This window comes from Bufo bufo, chromosome 6 (genome assembly GCF_905171765.1).
Source record: "Bufo bufo chromosome 6, aBufBuf1.1, whole genome shotgun sequence".
NCBI classification, from domain to species: Eukaryota; Metazoa; Chordata; class Amphibia; order Anura; family Bufonidae; genus Bufo; species Bufo bufo.
The window spans coordinates 117,754,737-117,776,512 of NC_053394.1; positions in this window are offsets into that span (position 1 = coordinate 117,754,737).

Here is a 21,776-nt window from a genome sequence, read left to right on the forward strand (position 1 = left end):
TGCAGGTCCTACGGACGAATAAATGATATGCTAAAATTGAAAAGTGTGTTTTCGCCGTTCAGGAAATACAGTTCCTAGGGTATTTATTATCTGCTTCAGGTTTCCGTATGGATCCTAGGAAGGTCCAGGCAATTTTAGATTGGGATCTTCCTGAGAACCTCAAAGCACTGCAACGGTTCTTGGGCTTCGCAAATTTCTATAGAAAATTCATAAAAAATTATTCGGTGATTGTAAAACCCCTTACTGACATGACTAGGAAGGGGACTGATTTTTCTAAATGGTCTGACGCCGCTAAAATTGCTTTTTCCTCTCTAACAGAGAGGTTTACCTCGGCACCTGTACTAATCCAACCTGATGTCTCCTAGCCTTTTATTGTTGAAGTAGATGCGTCAGAGGTGGGAGTGGGGGCTGTGCTGTCTCAGGGTCCGTCTCCTGGCAAATGGCATCCTTGCGCTTTCTTTTCTAAAAAACTATCTGCAGCAGAGAAGAACTATGATATTGGCAATAGGGAACTATTAGCTATTAAACTAGCGTTTGAAGAATGGCGTCACTTTTTAGAGGGGGCAGTCCACCCTGTCACGGTGATTACAGACCACAAAAACCTTCTGTACCTCGAATCAGCTAAGCGTCTCACCCCTAGACAAGCTAGGTGGTCGCTATTTTTTACCAGGTTTAACTTTGTTATTACCTATCGTCCTGGGGCAAAAAATACCAAGGCAGATGCATTATCGCATTGTTTCCCTGGAGGGGGTAATGTGAGTGATCCGGTACCCATTCTACAAAGAGGAGTGGTTGTCTCTGCGGTACACTCTGTTCTGGAGGGGAAGGGTGTTAGAGGCCCAGGGGGACGCCCCGGTCTCTTGTTCCTCAGAGAAATTGTTTGTACTGTTGAACCTGCGTCTCGAATTATTAAAGGAACATCATAATTCGGCACTTGCTGTGCACCCGGGTAGTAAAGCAACCTTGGAGCTATTGTCTCGTCGTTTTTGGTGGCCAAGGTTGCATCAGGATGTAATGGATTTTGTGTCTTCTTGTTCTACTTGTGCGCGCGCGAAAGTCTCTCATACACGTCCTGCAGGGTCTTTATTGCCACTTGTCATTCCCAATAGGCCATGGACACATCTGTCAATGGATTTTATCACTGACTTACCTTTGTCTGCGGGTAAAACAGTTATCTTGGTAGTAGTGGACAGGTTTAGCAAAATGGTACACTTCATTGCGTTACCCGCACTACCTAATGCTAAGACTCTTGCTCAGGTATTCATCAGTGAAATCGTGAAGCTTCACAGGGTCCATTCCGATGTGGTTTCGGATCGGGGAACCCAGTTTATTTCTAAATTTTGGAAAGCTTTTTGTTCCCGTTTGGGGGTACACTTGTCCTTTTCCTCAGCTTTCCATCCTCAGTCGAATGGACAGACTGAGCGTACCAACCAAAACCTTGAGACATATCTAAGGTGTTTTGTGTCTGAAAACCAAGAGGTGTGGTCATCATATTTACCGTTAGCCGAGTTTGCCATAAATAATCGCCGTCAGGAATCTACTGGCAAGTCACCATTTCTTGGTGCATATGGTTTTCATCCCCAATTCTGTACTTTCAAAGAGGGGGGGTCTTCTCCGGTTCCCGAAGAGGAACGGTTTTCGTCGTCTCTTTCATCTGTATGGCAGAAAGTGCAAGCTAACTTGAAAAATATGGGAGGTAAATATAAATGCATGGCTGATAAGAGACGGTCGCCAGGTCCGGACCTAGGAGTGAATGACTATGTGTGGTTATCTACTAGGAATATTAAATTAAAGGTTCCCTCTTGGAAACTGGGTCCTACGTTTATTGGTCCTTACAAAATAGTAGCCATCATTAACCCCGTGGCTTTTCGCCTGGAGCTACCTCAGACTTTTAAAATTCATAACGTCTTTCATAAATTGTTACTCAAAAAGTATGTTCCACCTCTAGAACCGTCACCGCTGCCTCCCCCTCCTGTTGTTGTGGATGGTAATCTAGAGTTTCAAATATCCAAAATTGTTGATTCTCGCCGACAGGTTAGTTCAGGTTTTTCATGCCTCTCATCCTGAGAGACCTAGTCCTGAGTGTCCGGAGGCCCCTCGTGGAAGGGGGGGTACTGTCACGAGGGTGTCAAGAGCCACGTCTGACTCCGTTATACCCGGGGTCAGGAAGTCGCAGCGGGTGGCTGCGCGTTCGATGTACAAAAACAGTGCTGTTTCGTAATGGTAGCTTTCTGGGTTTGCCTTGCAATCCTTTTTGGCTCACTCAGGGATCCGTAGCTTCTCCTCCTCAGCTGTTTCTTGTCCAGCAATCCCAACCTCCTTATATTCCCATCTCCCACTTCTCTGGTTGCTAGATATAGAGCTTCCTGCCTAGACTTCTATACTGACCCACTGGAGCTGTGTAGTTGTGTTCCCTGGTTGTTGTTCCAGAACATTACCCTCCGGATCCCTGTTGGGCCTTGGTGGTCTGTTGTTGTCGCCCACCTGGGATTATATGTTTGTCTGTATTGTCTGTCCTCTCCTTGGTGTTTTCCTCTTAGTGTCAGTGGTGCGGACTAGTGATCCCACTGCCCCGTTCACTACACAGGGCTCATCTTGGGGAAAGCCAGGGTTTAGGCACGTGATCGGCGTATGGGTGAGGAACCCGTCTAGGGACGTCAGGGCAGTCAGGTGCCAGCCGCAAGGTGAGTCAGGGGTCACCACCTTTCCCTCTCCCTTGGACAGGGCCTTCCCATTTCCCTCCCTTTGCGTGACGCCGGTCATTACAGTTACACAGCCAACTAGACCTTAGTTTTAGTTATAGTCTCCCAGGGTGACTTAAAAAAAAGAAAAAAGTTAAAAAAAAAGGTTTTAAAAAATCAAAATATATAACCAATAAAAAAATTGCACATCTGGGCATCGCTGCGTGTGAAAAAGCCGTATTATTAAAATATAACAATATTTATCCCATAAGGTGAATGGTGTAACGGAAAATAAAAATAGCCTATTTTCCATTTTTTGGCACTTCATCTTCCCAAAAAAATGTAATAAAAAGTGATGAAAAAGTCATACACACTTCAAAATGGCATCAAAAAATTAACCCTCATATAGCTTCAAACATATAAATACAAAAATGTTATAGGGGGTCAGAATATGGCGATGAAAAGAAAAAATTTATTATTTGTAAAAAGTTTAAATCACTCCTTCTCCTCCAGTTTTTGCCAATGTGCAATGATCTTCTTCAAGGTGCCTTTCTAGCCATATATCACCTTGCTACCAGGGGCGTAGCTAAATGCTCATAAGCCCTGGTGCAAGAGTTCAGCTTGGGCTCCCCTTCCCTCAGTGCTTTGTGGCCAAGGGCAGGGGAGCACCAAGCCTTCATGCTGCCCGAGGCAGCCCCCCATTGCAAATTTTGGACCTAACCCCTTCCCTCCAGCCAGAGGTGTAACTTGACCAGCATGCACTTTCTATAATACTGGTGTATTCTTATGCGGCACAAGGGTCTTTGGGCCCCCTCAGACTCCTGGGCCCAGTATCATCTGCTACCTCTGCACCCCCTATAGCCATGCCCCTGTTTGCTACCTAAAAAGGGAAAAGACGTCATGCGCTGTGGGAACTATAGCCCAATTTCCCTACTGGTGGGCAAAATTGCTAGCGAATAGAATGAAAACCCTCTTACACAAACTAATCTCCCCTGAGCAAATTGGCTTTGTGCCTTCTAGAGAAGGAAAACACAATACCACAGGTTCATCAACTTAAGGCCTCTTTCACACGACCGTTTTAATTTTTTCAGTTTATGGCCTTTTTTTGCGTTCCGTATACGGTCCGTATACGGTCCGTATACGGAACCATTCATTTCAATGGTTCCGCAAAAAAAACGGAATGTACTCCGTATGCATTTAGTTTCTAGATTTCCGTTTTTCCGTTCCGTTGCAAGATAGAACATGTCCTATTATTGCCCACAAATCACGTTCCGTCGCTCCATTCAAGTCAATGGGTCCGCAAAAAAAACTGAACACATACGGAAATGCATCCGTATGTCTTCCGTATCCGTTCCGTTTTTGCAGAACCATCTATTGAACATTTTATGCCCAGCCCAATTTTTTCTATGTAATTACTGTATACTGTATATGCCATACGGAAAAACAGAACGGAAAAACGAAACAGAAACGGAAACACAACGGAAACAAAAAACGGAACAATGGATCCGTGAAAAACGGACCGCAAAACACTGAAAAAGCCATACGGTCGTGTGAAAGATGCCTAATTCATTAAGTGGAACGTGGCAGAACTGCCCCCTGTGACCAACTCTTTTCATACTGGAGATCTTGTTATAATTTTTTTTTATCCAAACTGAAGAAATAAAAAGGCCTACAAATAGGGGCACACGTTCACAAGACAGCAGCATTCGCGGACAATATTTTACTTATAGTTAGAAACCTAGCACAGGCATTCCCCTACATATTGCAAATGTCTTTCTTTACCTTACCCATGTTCCTTCTCTTTGACTGCACTGGAGATGCTCCCACATCTGATAAAAGGTCTGCCGATACAGCCGCTACAGTCAAATGAACTAAGGGTACTATAGCTGACACTCTCAGGGACAAACAAATCCGGGACCATCACACATTACTGGACCAAAGGGACTACAACCGACTTTCTGCTTTACACATTTAAGATTTCCGCCACATTTGTCAACAATTCCTGTCTAGTGATGGACGATCAAATGTTCGCGAACCACAAGTTCGCGGCGGGCCCCATTCACTTTAATGGCAGGCGAACCTGAAAAACCTTCAGCTGATATTTGCAGCCACCAAATACTTAGTAGAAGTGCACAAATAGTGCCACAACATGGACAGTGACATACTAGACGGGAGTCAAAGACAAAAATTCCAACAAAAAATATGTATCTTAATCAGCGGACAGTTTTATGCATCTTAAAGGGAAATTGTCTGAAATGTGCCGTCGGAGCCTAGAAAATTTTTATCTTAGGCTACGGGAGTACGGGCCTTAAAAAGTAGCCATTCACCTGGCATAAAAGAAATTCTGATTATGTGGCTCGAGGTACATTATGCGGTCAATGGATAAAGATTTTACTGTAGGCCACTGGACTACAGGCCCCAAACATTAGGCATCCACCGGACAGAAAAGATCAAGTGATTATGTGGCCCGAGGTACAAACCGGATTCCAAAAAAGTTGGGACACTATACAAATCGTGAATAAAAACTGAATGCAATGATGTGGAGGTGCCAACTTCTAATATTTTATTCAGAATAGAACATAAATCACGGAACAAAAGTTTAAACTGAGAAAATGTACCATTTTAAGGGAAAAATATGTTGAATCAGAATTTCATGGTGTCAACAAATCCCCAAAAAGTTGGGACAAGGCCATTTTCACCACTGTGTGGCATCTCCCCTTCTTCTTACAACACTCAACAGACGTCTGGGGACCGAGGAGACCAGTTTCTCAAGTTTAGAAATAGGAATGCTCTCCCATTCTTGTCTAATACAGGCCTCTAACTGTTCAATCGTCTTGGGCCTTCTTTGTTGCACCTTCCTCTTTATGATGCACCAAATGTTCTCTATAGGTGAAAGATCTGGACTGCAGACTGGCCATTTCAGTACCCGGATCCTTCTCCTACGCAGCCATGATGTTGTGATTGATGCAGAATGTGGTCTGGCATTATCTTTTTGAAAAATGCAGGGTCTTCCCTGAAAGAGATGATGTCTGGATGGGAGCATATGTTGTTCTAGAACCTGAATATATTTTTCTGCATTGATGGTGCCTTTCCAGACATGCAAGCTGCCCATGCCACACGCACTCATGCAACCCCATACCATCAGAGATGCAGGCTTCTGAACTGAGCGTTGATAACAACTTGGGTTGTCCTTGTCCTCTTTGGTCCGGATGACATGGCGTCCCAGATTTCCAAAAAGAACTTCGAATCGTGACTCGTCTGACCACAGAACAGTCTTCCATTTTGCCACACTCCATTTTAAATGATCCCTGGCCTAGTGAAAACGCCTGAGCTTGTGGATCTTGCTTAGAAATGGCTTCTTCTTTGCACTGTAGAGTTTCAGCTGGTAACGGCGGATGGCACGGTGGATTGTGTTCACTGACAATGGTTTCTGGAAGTATTCCTGAGCCCATTCTGTGATTTCCTTTACAGTAGCATTCCTGTTTGTGGTGCAGTGTCGTTTAAGGGCCCGGAGATCACGGGCATCCAGTATGGTTTTACGGCCTTGACCCTTACGCACAGAGATTGTTCCAGATTCTCTGAATCTTCGGATGATGTTATGCACAGTTGATGATGATTTTTCGCTGGGTAACACCTTTCTGATATTGCTCCACTATCTTTCTGCGCAACATTGTGGGAATTGGTGATCCTCTACCCATCTTGGCTTCTGAGAGACACTGCCACTCTGAGAAGCTCTTTTTATACCCAATCATGTTGCCAATTGACCTAATTAGTGTTAATTGGTCTGTCAGCTCTTTGTTATGCTCAAATTTACTTTTTCCAGCCTCTTATTGCTACTTGTCCCAACTTTTTGGGGATTTGTTGACACCGTGAAAATTGGAATCAACGTATTTTTCCTTTAAAATGATACATTTACTCGGATTAAACGTTTGATCTGTCATCTATGTTCTATTAAAATTAAAATATTGACATTTGCCATCTCCACATCATTGCATTCAGTTTTTATTCACAATTAGTTTAGTGTCCCAACTTTTTTGGAATCCGGTTTGTATATTACACGGTCAATGGGTATCAATTTTACTGCAGGCTAGTACAAATACAGGTCAAATACAGTATGTTTAAAAGAGCTAAAAATATAAAATTGGATATAACACCCCTGCCTCAATCACTTTTTTGGGGGGGCAACTGGTATATCACACCAGTAGAAATTATTTGTTCCAATAGCGTTTGTCACTATCTGTAGCTGAGGTAACGCAGCAAAACCGCAAACAAATGCTGCACTACCCAACTGCACTATATAGAAAGTATATTATTGGTATATCACACCCCTGCCTCAATCACTTTTTTGGGGGGGCAACTGGTATATCACAACAGTTGAAATTATTTGTTCCAAGAGCGTTTGCCCCTCTGTATAGCTGCAGTATCTCAGCAGAACCGCACACAACTGCTGCACAATACAAATGCACTATAATATACTTTCTATGTTAGAAAGTAAATTATAAGTATATTACACCCTTCAATAAGTCACACCTATCGATAGCACACCTATACCAGTCCTTAAAAGGACTTTTGTGGCCCTATTAGCTAGCGTTTGGTGTCCCTAACAGTCTGTCCCTGCTCCACACAGCAACCTCTCCCTTCACTGGCAAAAGACTGAATATAAAATGGTGGCCAGATCGGGTTTATTTATAAGGTAGGGGGTATGTCCATGTGCGTAAACGTCTCAATTGGCTGTCCTGTACCACCTGATGGATGTGTCATGGGTCAAAGTTCTTCACAATGTAAAAGAATATGGCACCGGCGGACATCGTCATATGTTCGCCCATTCGGCGAACCGCGAACGAGCAAAGTTTGCCGCAAAACGACCACTGGGCGAACCGCAAGGCCATCTCTATTCCTGTCCACATATTCTCCCATTGTGGAACCATCCTAGTAACATAGTACATAAGGCCGAAAAAAGACATTTGTCCATCCAGTTTGGCCTGTTAACCTGCAAGTTGATCCAGAGGAAGGCAAAAAAAAAAACTGTGAGGTAGAAGCCAATTTTCCCCACTTTAGGGGAATAAAAAATTCCTTCCCGACTCCAATCAGGCAATCAGAATAACTCCCTGGATCAACGACCCCTCTCTAGTAGCTATAGCTTGTAATATTATTACACTCCAGAAATACATCCAGGCCCCTCTTGAATTCCTTTATTGTACTCACCATCACCACCTCCTCAGGCAGAGAGTTCCATAGTCTCACTGCTCTTACCGTAAAGAATCCTTTTCTATGTTTGTGTACAAACCTTCTTTCCTCCAGACGCAGAGGATGTCCCCTCGTCACAGTCACAGTCCTGGGGATAAATAGATGATGGGATAGATCTCTGTACTGACCCCTGATATATTTATACATATTAATTAGATCTCCCCTCAGTCGTCTTTTTTCTAAAGTGAGTAACCCTAATTTTGATAATCTTTCAGGGTACTGTAGTTGCCCCATTCCAGTTATTACTTTAGTTGCCCTCCTCTGGACCTTCTCCAGCTCTGCTATGTCTGCCTTGTTTACAGGAGCCCAGAACTGTACACAGTACTCCATGTGTGGTCTGACTAGCGATTTGTAAAGTGGTAGGACTATGTTCTTATCACGGGCATCTATGCCCCTTTTGATGCAACCCATTATCTTATTGGCCTTGGCAGCAGCTGCCTGACACTGGTTTTTGCAGCTTAGTTTGCTGTTTATTAAAATTCCTAGATCCTTTTCCATGTCAGTGTTACCGAGTGTTTTATCATTTAGTATGTACGGGTGACTTGCATTATTCCTTCCCATGTGCATAACCTTACATTTGTCAGTATTAAACCTCATCTGCCACTTATCTGCCCAAGCCTCCAATCTATCCAGATCCCTCTGTAGCAGTATAATGTCCTCTTCTGTGTAAATTACTTTACACAGTTTAGTGTCATCCTGGTAGAACTGTAACTCCTATTACCGTCCCAAAAGGTCTCCTCTCCAAAATCTATACAGACTTACTCCCTGCAAAGGTCCCAAAAAAGAAAAACACATACGCGGCACTCACCGAAAAGATGGGTTTCGTTATTTCACATTTCACACGTAACATCAGTACAGGCATGGGGCGGATCAACATACAGCAGGCAGTAACTCGTGGCAACGGACATTTCGCGCTTCAGCGCTTCCTCAGGCCACTGACGACCTGACGTACAAACATCATCTTTATGCATCCTAGCCTCTGTGTGGCGTCTACTGATGATGTCACCAGAGGTTTGGTGCAACATATAAAAACATATACAAAAGTGCTTAAAATCAAAAACGAGAATACAATCTAAATAATGCACATATTAAAGGAATACTCCTAAATCAATTTTGTCATTTAGGCCTAACAGACCCATAGCTTCGGATCGCAATATCCTTCTTGCCTCTCTTCTCAGGAGTTCCCGCTGTCTATCTCAACACCTTACTGTCGCTATTATGTTCCAGTCTTACATGTTCTATTAGTCGTGGGCAGCCTTTCCCTGTATTGATGGAATTCAAATGTTCTCTAAATCTTTCTTTCATATTCCTAATAGTCTTGCCTACATAAAATTGACCAAATATACATGAAACAAGATACACAACATATTTACTCCTACATGTGGTTAAGTGTATTAACTCTATATTACAAGCCCCCAAAAACCAACAGGTCCCATTGGGGATTATACTTGCAATAGGAGCAATTCCCACATGGGCGGTTCACAATAGCTGTCCAATCTCTCAGCCACATATCTGATCTTAATTCTACATAACGGCTCCTAACCAACTTATCTTTTATGGTGTGGCATTTCCTGAAGGCCACTAATGGAGTGCAGCTTGTCGTCGGTTTCAGACTCTCATCTTTCTTCACTATATCCCAATTCTCCCTTATCACCCTCAGAATATGATCTGCTATGGGGCTGTACTTAAAAGAAAAGACAAAACATTTATGATAATTTGCGTGTCTCCTAGTTCTAGTGTTACCTCCTAATATCACCTCTCTATGTAGGGACAAAGCCCTTTGCAGTGCATCATTTAACAGGTCAATCGGATAGCTGCTAGCTAGGAGGTGTTTCTTTAGATCTAAGGACAGTTCCCTAAAACTCTTCTGTTTTGTTTATTCGTTTCAATCTAACAAATTGTCCATAAGGGACCACCTTTTTTACACTCTCTGGATGGTAACTAGAGAAAGAGAAGTGTAATAGTGAGTTTGTGGCTGTTTGCTTGCGATAGCCCTCAGTAACCAACCCAACCCATTTTTTTTATATCATCACATCCAAAAATTCTAATCTGGAGCCCCCAAAGTTATGGGTAAACCTCATGTTCATATTGTTCACCATATTTAAATATCCTACAAACTCTTTGAACAGGAATTCAGAGCCGGACCATATCATAAAGACATAATCTATGAATCTTAAATACAGTTGTATATAGGACACATAGGGGTTCGCAACTGAAAAAATGTACTTGTCTTCCAATCTGGCCAAATATAAGTTTGCAAAGGTACATGCAATACCCATTGCTGTTCCAAATTTCTGTCTGTACCATCAATCTTCAAATTTGAAGGCATTGTTCTTTAAATCAGATCTAATGCACCTTTTACAAAATCCACAAACTTCTCGCTTTTATTAGTGTGGCTCAATATTTCAATAACTGTATCAATGCCTTCATCTTGTGGGATACGAGTGTACAGCCTTTCTACATCTAGAGAGACCAACTGGAAGCCCTCCTGCCACAGAAAAAATTCCAGTATTGACAGGAGGTCCCCAGTGTCTCTTAAATAGGACGGTATTTGATATACCAATGGCCAGATCAGCCAGTCCATGTACCTAGACAAAGGTTCAGTCACTGAGCCAACCCCCGAGACAATTGGTCTCCCAGGGGGATGGGTCAGTGACTTTTCTGCTTTATTTCTAGACAAAACATTACACTCCACCTGCAAAAAACGTGTCACTAAGTTCTGAATCTTCATTGTAGGGTCTGATTTTAACACTTCATAAATGTCATTATCCCCTAACTGTCTCTCCGCTTCTGCTACATAATATGATCTCGCCATCAGCACCACATTGCTTCCCTTATCAGTTGTTTTACTACAATGTTACTACATGACTGTAGCTATTTTAGGGCTTTTTCCTCACCTAATTTAATATTGCTTTTCTCCCTAGGATATATTAATGCTTTAACTCCTTCTAGGACCTTATGATAAAATAGATCAATGTTACTCCCGGTGGGCAAAATATGGAACTGATCTCCCCCTTGAAATCCTCAAATGGGGGATCCCCCAAAGGTCTACTTAATTCCAAATCTGTTAACAACTCCAAACAAGATGCCTCCTTTGGGTCAAAATTTGCTGTTGTACTAAACCCCAAAGGTCCTATACTAGCTGACTTTTCCCCTTCTCTTATTTATTTTGTTGTTGTTGGTACATCTCTAAATAACCTGTTCAAATTGAGCTTTCTTACTGCCTTAAACAAATCAATCTCAAACATAACAGGGTCGAACTGTTCCACCTGACTGAAGTTTAGCCCCCGATTGTGAACTTTAGTACAGTCTGGTGGCAGTTCATACCCAGTTAGATTTACCACTACTATATTTTCTTCTATGTTATTTTCATCCTCTTCTAAAATCGTCTCCAAGAGACCTGTTTTCTTTTGTGACCCTGTTTTGCATTTACTTTTTTCCTTTCCTCTTCCCCTCCGGACGCTGCTCCTAAAGGGGTTTTATCTTCTCTTTTCCCCATTGTGTCAGTAGGGTGGTGAATAGATGGATCATCCAACATGCTTAAATCAGAATCTGTGGTCCAATAGTCACTCTTCAAACAACGTGGAAACCGCCTCCTATTTAATCTCCTGTTTTTCCAATCAAAAACTCTGCCTCGGTCTTAGTCCTGTTTATCCCTTAGGAATTTGTCTGTTTTCTTTTCCTTTATGTCTGCTTGAACCACTGTTAATTTCTTGTCCAATCTCTTATTGAATGTTTGCAGTTGATTTTCCATGAGTTGTGTATGTTGCTCTGCTCTAGCCATTGTTAGCTCCTCTTTCACAATCGCATATTCATTTCTCTTTAACACCAGCTCTAATATCCGGGTAGAGAACTCTGAGTGCATATCCTGCCACTCGGCTACAAACTCGGCATCTTCCTGGTATTGTAATATATTTCTGTAGATCCTCAGTCCCCTTGGGACCCGATTACTTTCTTTATAAGACTTTTAGGAGTTAACAGTCCAAAATAGACGGACCTCTCTTTCCGCCATCTGTGACACTCTCATTTCAAGGGCCTTTGTGCTCATGGTTTGTAAAATATCTCTCTGGTTGCACTACGTAAAATATGCGTCCATATTAGTATCAGCATTTCTTTCCATGTTTGGAATTACTCACTGCAATGACCCGGGCCAAACCTAGCTTTCCCTTGGCTTGGGAAAGAGAATTGAATATAGTCTTTACTAAAGAGACATCGCTGGCTCTAAAACATTCTCACGTGTAAAATACAGGAGAATTCCTACAAGACACTGACTAGGTGGTACAGGACTCACGAATTTCTCCACAGGATCTACCCGAATGTCCCTGACTGGAGATGCAATATGCAAACAGGGTCTCTGTCTCACATCTCGTGGTCCTGCCCACATTGTCAGCCATCCTGAAAGCAAATACAGTCTTTGTGGCATATTTATTAAGACCGGCATTTTAAATGCCAGTCTTAATAAAGCCCCATAGCTGGCGGAGGATCCACTAAACTTATAAAAAGGTGCAGGCCTCTTCATAACTTCAGCACATCTAGCGCCAGTTCTAAATCTAAGATAGCTACTGAGCCGTCTTCCATTTAGACCATTTTCTACGCCTAAAACAGGCATAGAAAATGGTGAATGAACCGGGCCCAATTTAGGCATATTTCAGCATATTTATGTATAAAAATTACTGGCCACAAGGTCTCTTTTACCCCCACACTTATATTACTCTGGCGACCTCTTAATGCACTTAGTTATCTCAGCGAAAATGTTGATACCTTTCCTCTGGAGATCTTCGCAATCACCTAATTGCTCAGAGCGGTTTTCTAGAGTTGACACAGTATACAAAGCTTCTAAGTTGCGAATGTTGTAATCATAATCAATTTTAGAAGATTTGGTTTCCCTGGCTCAGATTCCAGGCACAAAACCCCATATCCTTGTACCCTAATATCCTCTTCCATCTTGTCTTCAAATAGCTACCTTTTTATGAGAGCCCTTCACTCATTTCAGGGCTCCCACAACCTTTTTTTTTTCTTCTTTCTTTTTTTACCTCATTGCTTTTAAGATACTATGGAACCATTTTATTCGTTTTCTTTACTGTTTTGTTAATTATGTTTGACACTTATATGATTTTTTTTTATCTCTGATGTAGCACCTCTTAAAGGGAACCTGTCGTCAACTTTATGCTGCCCATACTAATGGCAAAATAAAGTAGAGACAGGTGAGTTGATTTCAGAGATCTCTCATTTAAAAGTTAAAAGTAAGTGGTTGCCGATAACCAACATCACAATCATTGCAGACCGCGCCTGGAAAAGAGTCACAGCCACCTGAGAAGAGTCATGATTATTCAGGAATTCCTGCTCTCCCTGCCCACCTGATGACTGACAGTCTTCTACCTAGTTTTCTCCCTAGAAGAGAACTGCCAATCATCAGCAGATGGGCGGGAGAGCAGGAGATTATGAATAACCATGACTCTTCTCAGATAGATGTGACTCTTTTCAAGGCCTGGGCTGCAGTGATTATGATGCTGGTTCTCAGCAACCACTTACTTTTAGCTCATGAGTGACACACCGCTGAAATCAGCATTTCTGTCACTATTTTATGCTGCCCTCAGTGAGGTCAGCATAAAGTTGATGACAGGTTCTCTTTAAGTAACACATGCTTCTGTATTATTACATCTTTGTTATTTTATTTAGATGTGGTTGTATTTTGCTAATCTTTAATAAATAAAAAGATATTTAACAAAAAACAAACTTGTGAGATGGACGGTTGTAACGTTCAAGAATTCTGCCTGTCTTGTGTGACAAATTGTTGCCTTTCTCTGAGTGGCCGAACCACCTCTCCTACCTTGACTCTTTGTTGAGTTCCACAGTAAAATTAACTGCTGTTGCTGCACTTACTGTCAATAATTGGCCCATGTGAAAGTGCTGCTGATCATCCGACAAATGAGCAAAAGGTTTGCTCGTTGGCTGATCACAACTTTTATGTCTGCAATAAAGATTGTCCCCCCCCCTTCACTTTGGATCAGGCCATGTGAAAGTCCCATGTAAGAAGACCCTAAAGGCTCATTTAGACGAGTAGATAATTGTTACGATTTGAATGCTAGCAATTCATGGGGGATGATAATCATGTAATGTGAATGTATGTAGCGACGCTTGTGAAATGGTAAATTACCATTTATCGTTAATGAATTGTGGAAATGTAAATGTGCATCGTGTAACCTTTCGCCTATAGGCATGATGACTAGACCTGTCTGAATACATTTAACGATCATCATTTAAGCAAGTACACAATCTAATATGAATTAATTTGAACACAATACTCTCGACATGTAAATTCTTGTCGTTATAATTGGCGTTGTGTCGGTAGGTCCCTTGTGTCGTCAATCGCCTGAACGATTATCTACTCCTCTAAATGAGCCTTTAGAAGGATCCTCTAACAATAAGCTGATAAACTGTCTTCTTTCTGGGATCAGCTGTAATCTTCATGGAAACATAACAGTAAGGGCTCATTTATACGGCCTTAGTGTTTTGCAGTATGCAAATTGCAGATCCGGAAAACATGGATACTGGCCTGTGTGCGGTCTGCATTTTGCAGACCGCACATGGCCGGCACTATGATAGAAAATGTCTATTCTTGTCCGCAATTGCGGACAAGAATAAGACATGCTCTATCTTTTTTACGGGACTGTGGAACCGAACTACGGATGCAAACAGCACACGGGACTGTATCCAACTCCTTTAAAGCTCCCTAAAGCTAAGACTACATTAGTAACATCAGAGTGACAGTGACATATATAACTATTGGTAACCGTTTGGCAGCTGGTGGTAACAAACACTCCTTTTAATAAAGGAGTGTTTAAAAAAAAAAAAAAAAAGTCCCCAAATTATCCTTACTTGGTGGCAGATGACTTCTTCTCTGTCTTCTGGCCTGTGGCCACCATTTTAAGCATTTTGAGCTAGATGATTCAAAAAAGCGTTGAATTCATAAAATTTTTGGGAAAATTTGTGACAAATTAGAACCAAGTAGAATCAATTCACTCATCTCTAATGAACACCAAGTTATATAATCTAATGCATAAACAACATGTATATCCTCAGTTTGCCTCCAAGAAACCAGAGGAGTCGACTGGGTTGAAGAAAGTCAGTAAGGGCCACCGCCTGCAATGACTTTTAGCAGAGTATTCTGAAGACTGGATACAATGACAAACTATCAGCTTTGGATGTAAACAAGCATTTGAAAATGCCAGGAAATTGAAAAGTAAAGTATTATAAATCTGCAAAACCAGACAAGACTCATCTCAATAAACTTTATTCATAGATATCCCCGAAAATAAGAAATATAACTGCATGAAATGAGTGGTGTCGTCAATGTATGGCTCAAGTGAAATTTTTAATGCTCTCAGTCTAACCTTTTTATTTTTTTTCTTTCATTTTCCCACATTTTGCCAAAAAACACATTCTGAATGTTTCCAAAGATAATGAAGTTGGACGATTCTCTGCATTTCTTGTAGGTTATAAGTAGTCTTCAGAGATATAACCATGGTCATTCTCACTCAGAGGATATCTACTAATTCCAGAACTTAACAATGATTAATTGATTCACCATAATTTTTTTAGCAAATTATTACTTTTCATTAGATTGATCCACATGGCTCTGGCAGATCCTTCTGCAATCAAATGGGAGGTCAGAGGCAATCTAGAAATTTAAAGTGGCCCCATATTGTAGGCGAGTCCAAATTAACAGAAGGGGGGGCAACACAAGTAGATGAGCCAACAACACAAGCAACAAGTAGGCAGGGACAACAGAAGTCGGTGGGGCCAACAATACCGTAAAATACTGCCCTATCACCATACTGAAAATAGTGAAACATTTGAATTCAGGAGAACATCAGATCACTTTGTAACTGATCAGCAGCCGTGAAGTGGGCTCGGGTGGGCCCCTGGACATCAGCCAATTGGGCAATTTCCCTGTAAGATCTATGGCCAGTCTGCCCCTGGCAGAGGTACAGTAGGGGTATTGTCTGTTGTCTGCCTTTAGAGACCTTCATGAAATCATGGTCAGTTGCTGGACTGGGCTTCCCCTCTGAGACTTACAACAATTAGCCAAGCCATTGTGCTTGTGCTTATTTTCTGTACCAAATTATTTGTGACTTGGCTACACAGTGTCAGACTGGGGTTCCTGGGACCCACTAGAGGAAATTATTCTCGGGGCCCAATTCCCATATCTTCGATAAAGTCTAATTAATTCAAAACCTAAGATGTAGACCCTAGTGGCCAGTGATTAGCTCCAGAGACAGCCCCAAATGCAGTTTTTCTCTTGGACCTTTGTGGCCCATTATGGCTTCACAGAGCGGGCCTACCAGAGAATCCTCTGGTAATCTGGTGGGTCAGTCCGCCCCCGAGCCTACACCTACAATGCATTGGGACGTTACTAGCCCTATATACACCCTGCCAAGACTAAAAGGCAGCAATCATACTATATTATAATGTCTATGATATAGTTGTTGCTTGCAATCCTAATGCACACCATGACTTGTGCTAGATGACAAACTCAGCCTGCTACATCTGTAGGGATGAGTTGAAGTACACACTTGATCATTAACAGGGACATGCCTATGAGTTCAGACCTGCAGCAATTGACTTATTCAGCTTGTTACTTCATGTTTTGGTGTCATTCACAAGACACGTGAGCGCGGCTGAGAGAATTGTGAGGATGCAGCAGATCCCGTATTACTTGCAGTGCTCCTTGACATGTGTCTCTATGGCAACGCATCATGTCTGTGCTGCTGATAACCGGGGACGCAACTTCCATAGCAACCGTGTCAGCATTCACTGGCTCATTAAATTAGCAGAACAAATAAAAACTGCTCCTCTGGTGAGAAATAAAAAAATATGGAGAAGGAACCTTGTTTCCTAACAGTGACCCAAGGGCAAACCACAAGCCTCAACATTGTGAATTTTATAAAATAAGCTAAAAGTCACTGACTCATGTCTATATGACATCCAAGGAGGTGAGAAAAGGCACTATATCTACCCCCAAATATGGGGGTACAGCAGAATGGTGTTTGGACTCTCTGAGCCCAGATAGGGCCCACTAAAATAAAGTAGACTAAACACCCCTAAATAATACAATGGGTCCATACTAGTGTCCCATGCCCTCATATAAAGTATAGCCATATATGGGGTCATTTATCAAACTGGTGCAAAGTAGAACTGACTTTGTTGCCCATAGCAATCAATCAGATTCCACCTTTCATTTTCCAAAGGAGCTGTCGAAAATGAAAGGTGGAATCTGATTGGTTGCTATGGGCAACTAAGCCCATTCTACTTTACACCAGTTTGATAAATGACCCCAATAGTGCTGTTTGCTGCACAGTACAGAGCAACTCTATACCCCAACACCGGATCCTGTAACCAGCAATATTGCAGTGGGATTTACTACAGATTAGGAAACAATTGCACCTATGCAGGGTGAACCAGTGGTGTAACTAGAAAAGACTGGGTCCCACAGCAGCTTTTTGAGTGGCAACTAAATTAGACAGATCCTTCGTGTTTCAATATTCCTATATCCCCAGGGGTCAGTTGGATGATAAATATAATAAATAGCCATGATTGTTTTGTGCTTGGTATCAGACTACAATTAAAAGTGCTGTTTGGCACTGATGACGGACGTGCGCAGACGCATAGGATGCCGGATATATATATAGAGAAAGAAACCGCCTCCCCAACTTTTCTTGTGCCGCAAATCTGCCTCCCAACGCGTCAAACAGCAGTTAGTAACTTTTAGCATATTTTATTCATATCAACCAGATTTTAATGTACCCCAATAAAGAATATATATTTTAATACACTCATCTATTTTTCAGTGAAACAACAGATTTTGAGATCAGTTTATTTTGACTGCTGTCAGTGATAGTAAATTTAAGATTAAAATTATGACTTCCTGGGATGGAAGATCTTCTGGCTCTCTCTGCATCCTTTACCCCCCTTCTAACAAATAAGGACATGACCACTTGACTTGGAGTAAAAGGCCGTAGCTCAGGTTTATTAACCATAATAAAATACCAAGTATTAAACATATACATATTAACATTGTAAACCAATCCAATATTACTCAAAACATGAATCCACCAACATGTAACTTTCAAAGCATGAAGAGATCCTAGAAGGCAATCCAAGTAAAACCATATTCGCCCCTCGCAACCTCCTTTTACGATCCAGGTTTAATCCCACTTTACCCTCGGCCGCACTCACCGACCCAAGGGCACCAACTCGTGGAAATGAAACCCCTGCCAGGCTATTAGCCCAAACAGGATCCCCCCAGCTTTTCCATTCACCACAATGTCCTAGATGCACGCCGCACGAGATGCCATGCACCTATCCAAGTTTTACCTTCCAGGATCCTTCTTTTACCTGCCACCAGACAAACATAGGGGTCACCTCACCTATGTTCGTCCCTCCACACCTTGAATGCCACTTCCAGGCCCTCCTGTAAACCCAAGAACCACATATCGATCCCAATCTCATTCAGATGAGTGGACGCCCCTTCCAATTCCTTATGACGCATCACAAAACCACCCTGTCGCCTCACAAAACGGCCCACCTCTTTGTTAATCTTCGCCCGTGCCTTATTCAACTTCTCAACCGACCTCGCCATCCTCCAGGCCCGTCGCGCAACAATGTCCGACCAAACTACCAACAAACCCGGGAAATCCGCCAACAACCGCAACAAATCCAACTTGATGTCCCTAATAACGTCCCTGGAACAACGGATGGCTAAATCGTTCCCACCTACATGTAAAACCAAAATATCCTGGGGGCCGATCTAATGATGCGTATAAACAAAATTCCGGGAGCACTCTACCCCACAACAAACCACATAAGCCTATCCAACGCACCTGCAAATCTCCTACCTCAAAACCCAACTGCCTACCGTTCCTACACACGTCCGCTCTATGGGCACCCCAAATACACGTATGAGTGACCAAAGATCCAGGCCAAACATGGAACAGGCCCTGAAAGAAAATAAACAGAAAGCAAATCAACAACATACTACAGTACATGAACTAATACAGTGACTCACCCACACACAAAACTACTTACAATCTGTAGCCAGCCTACCCCCATAGGCCAGCAAATGCGGGCGAATGTATGACCGAAAGCTTGCAGACTCCCATCTACCTATTCGGCGAATAACATCCTCACCCAGTCCCCACCTGGACGCTTCCGTGGCCGCCCCTATCCTGAATGAGTGAGGCGCAAACTCAGTCGCGGCCAGGCCCTCGGCCGCCAAACATTTCCGAAAGCGGTCCCATTCTGATGTATCAACAACGGCCCAGGGACGTCTGGCCATACCGCCAGGAAATCATCAACACAGCGAACCGGACATACAACTGACCCAACCAGTGGGCGCAATACAAACTGCATGCCTTTCCCCTCTGGGTCTGTTTTTCGATTTTCGCAACAAACATCGCAACCCATCCACACTGCAACACGTCACCACGCTGCAAACTGCCCAACCCAAACTTACTCCGCGCCACTAATTCCATCACTCTAAACCCTCCAAAAAATGCCAACGAAAAAGCAGCCCGAAGCAAACACACTTCATAATCAGACACACAGATCACGCCCACCTGGATCCATAAACGTTGCAATAATTCATAAGATACTGGTCAACGCTTATCCCTGGTAAGGGTGCTTTGCCGGTAACCCTTTAACGCTTGCCGCACCAAGAAGCATTTCGACACGTCCATCCAACACCGCATACGAAGCAAAAACGCCACTGCTGACACACCCTTCGCCACTACTGAATATGACAAACCCTCTCTGAATGCCAAACCCACCAAATAAATCAATAACACCTGGAAGTCGTCTGCCGTACTACAACACCCAAACTGCTCAATCAAATGCTTCCATAACGACCACACCGAGGAATAAGCCGACCACGTACCCGTACTGACGGATTGCCTTATCAACGCCACGGAAACCCCAAGGCCACGCTCCAGAGCCACTGGGGACAAGGACGCCCTTGCTGGACCGCCTCCGGCACCAATCAGCAAAAACGATCCCACTGAAAACGAGAGAGAGCGTCAGCTACTGAATTCTCTACACCCGGCAAATGCCACAAAGAATTCAAAAACAAACCTTGCAACACCAAATGCCTCAACAAACGAATCACCGGCAAAATCGCACTCGCTTATTCCGCAGCAAATCCCCCCATAATTTTACCGCCAGAACAATAGGAAACAATTCCAACAATACCAAATTAGAAAGGAAGCCCGCCCTCCGCCATTCATCAGGCCACCCCCCCCCTCGCACTCCAGTCACCCCTACAAAATGCCCCATACCCACAAGATTCGGACGCGTCAGTGAATAACTCCAAATCAACATTGGAAATCTGCCCTCCAATCCACACCGACCTCCCGTTGTACTGCGACAAGAATTGCTCCCAAACTGCCAAATCTGCCCTCACCTCTGCAGACAATCACACGTAATGGGAAGGAACTGCCCCCCATCGTCGCCCTGGCCAAACGCCTACAAAAAACCCTACCCATAGGCAGAATCCTACAAGCGAATTTCAGCTTGCCCAATACCGAGTGGATCTTACGCAACTGCGCCTTCCTAACCCTCCGCAAACCCACAACTTCATCTACTAGGTCAGACAATTTGTCCTCAGGCAAATGACATTCCATCTCCACTGTGTCAATAACAATACCCAAGAACTTTACAGAAGTCGCCGGGCCTTCTGTCTTCTCTGGCGCCAATGGGACCCCAAACATCACCGCCACCTGCTCCATCGTGTGCAGCAGAATAGAACAGGTACGATCGCCTGCTGGTCCCAAGTACAAAAAATCATCTAGATAGTGAAGCACAGATTCACTACCGGACTCCTGCCTGACCACCCATTCTAAAAACGAACTAAAAGTCTCAAATAACGAACAAGAAATAGCGCAACCCATAGGCAAACAATAATCAACATAACCTTGCCCTCCCCATTCAAAACCCAACAAGTGAAAAAAATCTGGATGTATAGGGAGCAAACGAAAAGCCACCTCTATATCGTTTTAGCCAGCAACGCGCCCTGCCCCAAACGCCTAACCCAGGGGACCGCTTCATCGAAAGACGTGTACGACACCGAACAAAGCTCCTGATCTATACCATCATTCACCGAAATCCCTGGTGGATAGGACAAATGGTGAATGAGCCGGAACTTATTTGGCTCCTTTTTAGGTACCAGACCCAGCGGCGATAAACGCAACCCCGGCAGAGGAATATCCGAAAGCGGTTCCGCAACCCTGCCGGCCCGAACCTTCTTCTTGATCTTATCCTGCATAACACCCAGCCTAGCAAGCGCCGAAACTAAATTTCGCACCCTACCCCCAGCTCCAACTGACGTGCAAGGTATTCTGAAACTGTCCCCAAATCCCGTACGCAACAACACCGCTGCCGCCCTCCTAGGATATCTATTTAGAAAAGGAAGCATCTCTTCCACTCTCACCGGCGTCGTCCCTCTTCTGAGCAGCCTCCTGTCCCTTCCCCTTACCCCGCTTGAAGCACCGGCTAAAACTATGCGATCCCCCACAACCGGAGCATTCATGCTTAAAGCGGCAGTCGGACAGGAATTTACAATACCCGTCGTTAAACTGCCAACAGCAACCCTTTCTACTGCCAGAAGGTGACTCTGCTGTTGAAGTACCCCCTGACGACCCACGAAAGGGCAGAGTGCCCCCTTTTGGGGCACACATAAGCCGCATCCACAGACTGATATCCTTGTGGTCCCACCGTATAATAGGCCTGACGGCCTTGCGCTGACGGAAGTGCTCGTCGTACCTTAACCACGCCACACCGCCATATACCCTATAC